Raw genomic sequence first — 11,467 nt, forward strand, 5'->3', positions numbered from 1 at the left:
AGCAACACAAGAAACAGAGGAGCAACAGCGGAAGCAGAGGTGATTACTATTATGGTAATACCTCGTTCCTGCTCCACGACAAAAATGAAGACAGTGTCTGGCAGACTTCGGATGATAAGGAGGCCAAGAACCATGACGCGATGCACCACCCCGGTGCTGACCCCCAATCATCAGCCATCCTGTCTATGAGCCACAATGAAAAGGACAAGCCGGCCACATCAGCCGCCTCTCCTCCTCTACGGAAGCATCCTCCACCACCGCCTCGAATCCGGCAGCCTCCTCGGTCACTGCAGCTCCTCCGGGATCATCCTCCTCTTCCAAAACCTCTACGACAGACCCCATAGGTCCCAAATGGTACCCTACAAAAATAAAAAAGAACAAAGAACGTCAGCCGAAATTTTGGCATTACGACGGCATAAAATGGACAAATCCAAAAAAACAACAAAAACAACAACCTGCAAAACAAAACAAGGGCAATCTCGCCCAAATCCAAACAAACAAAACCATTCACAAAAAAACGCACAAAAATGACTCGCCCCTCTTTTCAAGCAAAAGACGAGTCAAAACCACCACAAAAAAAATGGCATTTCAAGACCCATACAAGGTCCGCCAACAAACCAAAAATACATTCCCAATACAATGGAAAATTTTTCTACGGCTCAAAAATGCAATTCATACGCTAAGTTGAGCGCAAACCGGTCAAAAATTCAAAAACGACCGCAAAAAGGCAAACGTGATTTTATCACGCCTCAAGGTGACCTAAACTACCAATAAGGTCCATTTCAAGGCAAACTGACTCAATTCAAGCTCAAACAGACGCTTATTTTGTCAGACATAAGACCGTCACAAAAGGCAAAAATTCCAATTTTGCCCACAATACCCAACAAAGGTCCATAATGGCAAATATGGTCTTTCCCGACTAAAATACAATCTAGTGGGACCCATTATCCAAGCAAATAAACTTGGCATTACGAGATGAGACGGTTTCTCACCTCACTCACGTTTTCGAGCATATGGAGCGGGGACCAAAATGCAAACTAAAAGCACCCCTATACTCCTAAACAGGTTTCTAACCTAATGCAATCATCAATTTCACTCGAAATGGGCTCAATCAAAAACGCCTAAATCAATTTTCTAGGGTAAAATTTCGCCCTAATTCAATTAAGCCAAAAGGCCAACAAATTTAAATGGATTCGAGAGGAAATGCATACCTTGAGATGACATTATTGTTGATGGCACGAATGGAAGCCAGCAAAAGTCCAACAATGGCGATTCTTTGCGGGTTTTTGTGTCGAAGGTTGAAGATGAATGAGGAATGAAATGCAGCCAAACCTCGCGTCTTTTTACAGAAAAAAGGGAAGCCCCTTTGGTTCGCCAGGTGGCTCGCGCCTCAATCGGGCGTCCCTTACTCTTTCAGCGAATTTTGGGCTTTGGCCCAATTTCCACATAACAAACTTCAAATTTTCATTGACGATATTAAAGATCGTCATTTTCTCAAAGACAAAAACAAATAGTGAAAACTTAAATTCGCTATTTTCGAAAATTTCAGATAAACGGCGATCAAAACCGCCAATTTCAAAAATAATAGTGAAAATTCAAAACTCACTACTTTCTTCAATTTTCAAAAATAATAGCGAAAATTCAAATCCGCTATTTCTTCAAATTTTCAAACGACGACAATTAAAACCGTCATCTCCAAAATAATGGTTGGAAATTAAATTCCACTATTTTCACCACACATGTCAACGGCGGCACATAAACCGTCACTTCAATTAATAGTGAAGATTCCAAATTCACTATTTCCATCAAATGTCAACGGCGGCACATAAACCGTCACTTCAATTAAAAGTGAAGATTCCAAATTCACTATTTCCCTCACATGTCAACGGCGGCACATAAACCGTCACTTCAAACGTAATAGTGAAGATTTCAAATTCACTAATTCCATCACATGTCAACGGCGGCACATAAACCGTCACTCCACGCGTGATAGCAAAATTTAAAATTTGCTATTCCCTTCAAAATTCAAACAGACGGCGATCAAAACCGCCACTTCAAATTCAAACAAACGAGTAGTGGAAGTTCAAATTCACTATTCCTTCAAATGTCAATAGGGGGCTTCCTCGCGGAACCCGCTTATTTCAACAACTTTGATAGTGAAATTCAAAATTCACTATTTTCACGGCGGCATCACGAATTCGTTACTTTCAAAACAAGCCCATTTGACGCGGCTATTCTTACGGTCCATTAACCGACCGCACCATGGCTGGCGAGCCTTATTACGCCTCATGGCTGGCGAGCCTTACTACGCACCATGGCTGGCGAGCCTTATTACGCTTCATGGCTGGCGAGCCTTACTACGCACCATGGCTGGCGAGCCTTATTACGCCCCATGGCTGGCGAGCCTTATTACGCCTCATGGCTGGCGAGCCTTATTACGCCTCATGGCTGGCGAGCCTTACTACGTGCCATGGCTGGCGAGCCTTCCTACGCACCATGGCTGGAGAGCCTTACTAAGCGTCATGGCTGGCGAGCCTTACTACGCGCCATGGCTGGCGAGCCTTACTACGTGCCATAGCTGGCGAGCCTTACTACGCACCATGGCTAGCGAGCCTTTGTCCGCATACACCCAAGGACATATCCCGAAGATGCCTCGGGTACAACTCCTTATCACAGCTGGCGAGCCTTTGTCCGCAAACACGCAAGGACATATCCGAAGATGCCTCAGGTATGACTCCTTCTTATGGCTGGCGAGCCTTTATACGTAGTCTAATGGACTTTAAACGACCCGCATGGATAGTCAACAAACTCTAAACTGTTCCCGACGACATGTCCTTGACTCATACCCTCGATTCACCTTGGCGTCGCCCTTTTCGACGGCAGGTCCTTGGCCCGAATCCTTTCGAGCCGCCTCGACGTTGCTTGGGTCTCCAGGTTGTAATGTTCTATTGACCTGGGGGCTCTACTTTGACTTTCGCCCTGTCCAAGCCTCGGTCAAAGTGGGGGCTCAGAGATACCCCCGATCTCGAGACTCCAACAAACACCCGATGATTATCGGACTATAACATGTTTTGGAATCGCGGCGTTTGATCGACAGTTTGTGTACAACTTTACGTCGGAAAACTTAAAACGATTTCGAAAATAAAACATTTCAAAAATACCTGAAGTGTTTAATGCACGACGACGGGGTCGCAATGACACTAACTAGAGTTAAAACCGACACCGGATCAAAAACCGACTCAAAAATTCAAATCCCGACTCCAACAACGAGTCAAACCAAGTCAACCACCAAAAACAAAACATTTCAAACCTTCTACCTTAAGTTTTCCCGGATTTATGTTTGGTCAAGTACCAAACATATGACTACAAAACCTAGGATAGAACAAATCATGATTGTTTTTGTGTGAAAGCGACAACATACCTCGAAGACCCGCGACGTGGCTCGCGCCTCTTTGAGCAGCCCAGGTGGCCACGTCGCTCAAAACTCACACAACCACTCATTTCCTATAAATATCCCTCAAATGCCCCCCATTTGAGACTTACGCGAGTGTCCGCCCCCTCTTTTCTCCCTTAAAATTTTCGACTCGACTTCTTAAGTCACAATCCGACGCGTATTTACGACCTACCGATCGTAAATACAAGCCTTACACATTGTTTGGTACCGTCATCGTGCATTAAATCACTTGACCGACCACTTCGACCACTACACCGTCACTAATCATAAAACACACTTTTTACTTACCAAAACGGTTTTAAACCGAGTTTTTTCCGACCAAACGAGTTGTTACACTTACGTCGGTCACTCGCCATAACCAAACATGTAAGTATGAGGGTGTAAAAATCCTCTTTTTTTATGTTTTCATTCGTTTCATGACTATAACATGCTAAAACATGCATAACATGAACCAAAACATGGAATAAACGAGCCAAAACTGATTTTTGGTCTGAGGCAGAAGCCCCTTAGGTCGCCAACTAGCCCGCGCCTAAATGGGGTATTCAGACCAGAGATCAACCGTGTTTGTTCTCGTTATTTCCCTTAATCCATTTTTCATATTTGTAATCGGTTTTCACCATTTCAAGTATTTTCGAACCATTGTTATTTTATTTCACATGTTTTAACCATAAAGCATTTTTCACCCTTGGTTCCTCATACCATGACGGTTAAATCCGTGTTTCGGTGATAATATTTGGTTAATAACATTTAAAAGGTATTTTAAAGCCTTTTAGTTTATTTTTGGGAGGTATTTTAAAGCCTTTCATCATTTCTTTACATTTTCAAAATAAACATATTAGTCCCCAACACAAAGTCATCCTTGGTTCTACATACCATGCCGGATTTTAACCCGGGTACGATGATGAGTATCGACTAATTATATTCAAATGAACTTAAAACAAATAGTTCATAATTATTTTCAAAACTATTCATGTCAAGCTTGTCAAGCCGAACCCGACACCGAATATTATCAAAATAATGATGATTATTCGAGTCTAGTTCTTCAAATCAACAAATGCGGTCTAAACGATCCTTTCAAACCAAATCGGGTTCAATTACCCATTTCTCAACACGTTTTATAACGTTTTCTAAATGGTCAGAATACGGCATATAACCGTAGGGTGACCCGCGCCTCAAGCAGGCCTTTCAATTCTCATTTTCAAAACCAGGGGGAGGCCCCTTGTATCGCCGGTTGGCTCGCGCCTCATGTAGCCGTCTGGTACAGGGCCTGTTCCCCTTCCAGCATTAGTCTAGGACGATCCTGACTCCGGTTAGCCCGGATATAAGACGGATCAGATGACTATTTTTTTATTCAAAATCACATTTGCAAAATGCCTTACTAAGACAAATGGATCACGTTATGCACCCTAAACCTAATACGGTAAATGGATGTTTAATTTCTGTCTTGCATGCAAATCAATCATTAATCCAACTCGACATCTTATACTTGATACTTGGATTAAATCAACCGACTTAGAAAGCTCTCACATGTTAGAGTTAAATTATTGGATGCGCATTCATGCATTTAAACCGTTTAATCAACTTTTGCATTCAATCAACCAAGATCGATCAGTAGAGGCCGCTACCGCGGGCGGGATTGGGTGTATGATTAAAGGGATTCCCAATACGTACCTTCACCTCTTACTCAAAAACTTTGGATAGTGGACGACCTTATCCAGGGCGTACGAGAGTCATTCTAGAGTTAGGATGCTAAAGAGGGACGATTTCCTTATCTTTAGTACCTATGTCAAACGCTGCTTTGTGCTTCGATTTGACCGAGGTATAAAGTGGAATTCGAACGGGTTCCAAGCATCCCACAAATTCTTGGTGGCGACTCCGAACATCTCTAATTGTTTCGAGACCCTTACCGAGACGAAACCGGCCGATCTAAAACGATCCGGTCGAAAGCATTTTTACGCCGCCGAGTGTGGCTTTCAATAGACCGCTGCATGTCCACAGATTGGCTTGGCGTGCAGGTGGCCCGGGACAACGGACCGGTAGGTGGCCCAAATCCACAGACCGAGACGTGGCCCATGTCCACAATGGGTTTGAACTTCGGGGACGAAGTTCATTTTTAAGGAGGAAAGACCGTAATACCTCAGATTTATGAGTTGTTGGGTACTCTATCGAGTAAGGCATACTCTGTCGAGTAAGTCAGTTTTGCTTTTTGGAGTGAGTACTGCCTGTAGGGTACTCGATCGAGTAGGGGCAACACGATCGAGTAGGGGCTACTCAATCGAGTACTTCAGTTACTCGATCGAGTACATTGGTTTTTACGGGTTTTTGGCCGAGTTTTGATACCAACGCGAGAAAGTTATATAAAGTGGAATCGTCAGTTTCTTTTACCTTTTTACTTTATTCTAAACATTTTACAAAAAGAGAACAAGACTACGTTGCATCCTTCTCTCACATTGCTATCAAATCCAAGGGCTTGAGTCGTCGGATTTTAGAGTTCTTTATACCGTTGAGACCGTCGTATTGTGGATAAGATCCTAGTACAGTTTTTATGTTAATTCGTTAGTTTTGGTTAAACCCTAATTAGGTAATTTGGGGGTGTTTGGGGTATTATTGATGATGGTCCTTAATGGTATGATTATATGTTGATAGGAGGTGATTTCGTAGAGGAACGCTTTTGATCCGCTGCTTGTGGTGATTGCATTCCAGGTAGGGTTTCCTACTTAGTTATTGTATACATGATGTTAAGATGGTTGTTGGTTATTGGCATGTGATTATATCGTAATTGATTTTGCTATTGTTGATATTATAATTGGTTGTTGCTGATTGTCTGTGGTTTGCGAGGTGCGCCCTCGGCTGAGTGGAGTCACTTTCGGGAGTGGCTTCACGCCCTAGATTCGCCCCTTGTGGTTCCCGTCACAAGGGGGATGTGCACATTAAGGAACATGGGTTGTTCGCTCGATGGAGATGAGTGGGGATTAGGTGGGAAAGGCTGCGGTCCCCCACCAGCGGTGTGGATTACTTGTTGCGACTGGTAATCTGGCAGGGCTAGACCTTCAGGCTAGTCAGATGTTTGGTGATATGACGGCATTGGAGGATTGTGACTGTGTACTTGTTGTTGTATTATCTTATATCGTTGTACATTAACTGACCCCGTTTAATTGTTTTAAAAACTGTGGTGATCCATTTGGGGATTGATAGGCTATGTCACACATCTAATCAAAGATAAATTCCCTAGACACAAATTAATGTAGTAATAGGTGTCGAACACAAGGAGACGGGAATTGCGCTATGAAATGCTATGACTAGACTTCTATCAAGGTCGATTACGATTGGTTTGGTTTGTTGGTTGGTTTGTTAACTAGCAAATAAAACGATGTAAACTATATAATTAAAGGAGTCTAGAGGAGTCGGGTCACACATGCAATTGTAAATATATTTGTTCATGTTAAACTTGGAATTAATAACATTGTCAATTGTTTAGGCTTAAAGACACCCACCTCTCGATATTAGTGTCAACCATAGACCGCGTCCTAGAGAAACTCTCGTTTATGACTAGGTTGTCCTACTAAACATGCTTAGTCTAATCCGATTACGTGCCTCTCGACTTATAGAACGAATTAACAAACTTAATCGATGAATATGGCCACTAAACAAAGATTAATCGTGACGATACAAACATGTAATAGAAACAATTACACAATATTATATCAACCTATTTTAACATTTTACATATATTAGTTATTGGATGGCTTACCTAGCCCCTAGACTAAGGAAATTTAGCCACTCATATTGAAATGTAAACTATAAAATATGATGTATGAAATGCTAAACATGTTTATAGAAATGATATAGACTAAAAGATGAATTATGAAATATGAGAATAAACTATGTGGCGGAATTAAAATACTAATGATAAAACTATGTGATAACTAAAATAGAAATGTAAACTAAATAAACTAGAATTAGAATTACCGAATAAGAAAATGGAACTTGAACAAGGAACTTGCAAAAAAGAACAAATGAGAACCAAAAGCTTGAATATAAGAACCAAATGTTTAACAATAACCAAATGCTTACCAAATTAAAGCTAAAATGAAAACTATGAGAGAATTTTTGTGAGCTTAAGAATACAAGAAATATGAGATTGTATGGTGAAAAATAAGATGCCTATTAGGTCGGACCTAGCTCTATATTTATAGGGAGCTAGGGATGAAACGTATGCACTTAAGGCAGGGTAACCCCGATCGGGGTTGCCAGCCCCGATCGGGGTCGTGGCTTTCCAGCTCGTTCACCTTAATTCCTCTAGTTAATGCTTATGGAATCCAATTCTTAGCGATAAATGCCCTATTAAGCGTCCGATAATAATCTTTAAGCTTGGCATCCAATGCACTCTAGCATCCTAAGCTTCCACCTTAGTTGGACTTCAAATCTTGGGCTTGACTTTGCATAAGATTTCATTTTGCATTTCTCATTTTAATCCATATCTTTATGCATGCAAATCCATGTAACACTTCAAGGTTGGTCCAACTCATGCTCCATACTTAGACTTGTATACTAGCTCTTACAAATTTGTTAGAAATAAGCTCCTAAAAGCTCAAGTTCCTACAAAATGTGACAAACCATGCAAAGACAACTAGAATACAATATTAGCTCATAAAATCACTAAGGTTAGTGTAATAATCATATACATTAGAGCTAAAACAAGGAGATAAAGTCTATATAAAATGGACTTATCAAACTCCACCAAGCTAAACTCTTGCTTGTCCCTAAGCAAGAAACCATATCCCATCAATTGCAATATCCTAAACAAACTAAGCATAATGATTCAAAACCCGAAACAACATCGGCTAAAGGAATAATGCAATAACATGAATGAGATTTACATGACGGCGTAGCATGGAAAACTTTGAATGAACCTTTAAGCTCTTGCATGATCTTTTGACTAATGGACTCTCACGATGCACTCAAACTCGTTTGTATGTGAAAGAACATTTTGTGTGAAAATACTCACATATCCTCGACTCATGAGAATGTGCCCGCAATCTAATATGGTAATTATTTCAAAACTATAAGCCAAAAACATTCAAATGCAAGCATGTAAATGAAGCCAAGGGTAAGAAGAAGGCAAATAAGTAATGGGGAACAAAGGGGAACAAATGCTTTATGGTATGTGGAGCTAATTCAAGCTAGTAACAACCATATGCAATGATGCTCAATTCCCAAAACTATTCCCAAAAATTCCAATACAAATCATAAGAATGCTCTCTAAAATATATGAATAAGACATGAGAGCTTCTTACACCAACTTCTTCTTCACTTTCAAAATACAAGCCATTCTTCTCTTTTTCCATTTCATGCCTTTTTTTTCTTTCTTTCTCATCTTTTCTTTTTCAATTCATTTCCATCATTTTTTCATTTTTTTCATTTTTCTTTTCTTTCATTTTTCCAATTCTTTTTCTTTTCTCACTTCTTTTCTTCAAGAGCATTAAGACCAAGTTCACAATGATATTTCAAGATAGAATAAATACCAAATGAGCACCCAAACACAAATAATCAAAGTTACTAGCTCAACAAGGTAGACAATTTTTATATGTAGCTAGGGATAAATTTTCTGAAGGGTCAAAAAGGCAAATTTAATCATGTGAATGGCTCCAAAATGCTAACAACAAATGAATGCATGCTTATAAGAGATGAAATCAAGACCATACTTGTGCGTTTTGATGAAACGCACACCATAAGGAGACCTACACTCACCTAAGAGAGACCGGATATGGATGCATCGGTCTAAAGAGGTTCTATCTTACCAATTTTGTAGCTTGCCAATAGTCGAGATCAAGCCTATTCGGTTCATTTTCCATCTCCAACCTACTATGTTAAGAGATCCCCATATAGCAATTATCCATCAAATAAGAATAAATCATTAGTTATAAGCTATTATTAGGATAAGCAAGAGGGCATAAGCACAATATTTTGACAAAAGTAGGCTATAAGCAAGCAAAAATACACAATTTTCCCAAAATTTTCAGATTTTCCTAAATGCAAACTACACTACAATGCAAATGCAATCTCCCCCAAGCTAAACACAACTTTGTCCTCAATGTGCCAACATGTAAATCACCCAACTAAATCATAAAAATGGCTCAAAGCACATAAACAAGAAGGACAAGGGGTCATATTTAATGGGTTGCGAGAAAATAAACTAAAATGCACAGTAAAGAACACTTACTAGATGAGCTAACCTCCCCCCAAGCTAGAACGTATACGGGGGACTCTTCCATTCACCAATAATATAAGAAAAGGGCCAAAAATTAAAAGTTTGATGAAGGAATGATGTTTGCAAGTGATTTGGCAATTTTCAAATTTTTTTTTTTTTTTTCAGGAAAAAGTTGCGTCCCCTATTGGGGCCAGCCCACCCAGATCAGTGTTGACCAAGTCTAGCCGGGTTTAACTTTTCCTCCGTATTTCTTTTAGCTCCTCCGTTGTTGAATGCTACGACCCCGAACGGGGTTTCGTGCATGGGGAAGCGTGCATAACCTCATCGAGACTCGTTTTTTTTCATTGTTCACCTACAAATCACAAAAATAAACACCGTCAAGTCTAGTAATTTTATTTCTAAATCTATGAAAATATTAAAATTGCGAAAAATTTAAAACAAAAAACAAATAAAAGCTTGGGTTGCCTCCCAATAAGCGCAAATTTTAAGTCTGGTTAGACTCCTATTTTTCGAACGTTGCAGTCTTCATCATCCTAAAAAAATAAGTCAAAGCCCTAAGAAGCTGATCATATACCTGTGCATGGGCAATACAAAAGCAGATATCCGCAATTGATAAGATTAACGCATAAAAGATCAAAGGATAAGGATGAAAAATCTTATCCAAATGCGTAGAAGAGGCTTCCTGTCGTTTAAGTACCAAAAATAAATACCTAAGTACAACTAACAGAAGTCAGCGGTAAGTAAGGTCGATCTCCACAGGGAGGCGGTCACTATCTACTTGTCTATTCGGTCTGTCTAAGGTCACAATTGAGCGTTTAAAATGTATAAAACTAAACTAAACAAGATTAAGGGAAGAGAATTAATGATAAGAGAAACTAATAAGAAAGAGAGAAAACTAGGATGTCGGGTTGTCAACGAACGTCAGTTAATTACAGCTAAGGTCACAGATTAGTCGATGTGTCGGTCTAAGGGGTAACGAATATCTCCTTACGGTCTCAATTCGCCCTAAAATACTATTAGCTTAGCTTCCGCCCTTACTAAAGCATTTTATTGTTCACTGCAGGTCTCACCCCTTCCAACCTTCCGGTCCAGGTCAAGCCTTACCAAGGTTAAAAAGGCTAAATGCATCGATTCAAATAGCTAGATACAATTATAAGCAGTGATTAACAACATAGACATAACAACAACGACAAATCTATGAACTAATTAGCAATTAACATCGGTCCATTGAATCCCCTAATCCTAGCAGGGAAAAATTAGCTAGACATGATAAAGGAAAGAACAGAAAATAAAGGGAAGAGAAATAACGAACATTAAATAAAAGAGAAAAGGGAAAGAGAAAATTACAGAGAAAAGATCCTGAAAAAGAAAAGAACAAAGTATCCGTAAACGTAAACAAAAAAGTAGTGTATGTCGTGCCCCTAATCTGTTCTGTCGTCTTCCTATTTATAGGAAAAGACGATTTTATTTGACCTAAAAACAAATTAAAGCTAAAAAGGCCCGAGCCCATAGAAAACCACTCGATCGAGTGATTTAGAACTACTCGATCGAGCAGAATTAAGCTCAAATCGATCGAGTAAAATTACTACTCGATCGAGTAAACCCTAAAATGAAATTATTCGATCGATCAAGGAAAGTGTTCGATCGAGGTCTTCAACCATCCAAAGTCATTCGATCGATCAAATAAGCATTCGATCGAGTGAAATATGACTCCAGCAGCTACTTGTTCGTTAGTTCAGCTTTGACTTGTCTTTTTAGCTCCCGAAACGGCTTCACGCATCCCGAGACAGCTACATTTCCGC

This window comes from Silene latifolia, chromosome 1, assembly GCF_048544455.1.
Source record: "Silene latifolia isolate original U9 population chromosome 1, ASM4854445v1, whole genome shotgun sequence".
NCBI lineage: Eukaryota > Viridiplantae > Streptophyta > Magnoliopsida > Caryophyllales > Caryophyllaceae > Silene > Silene latifolia.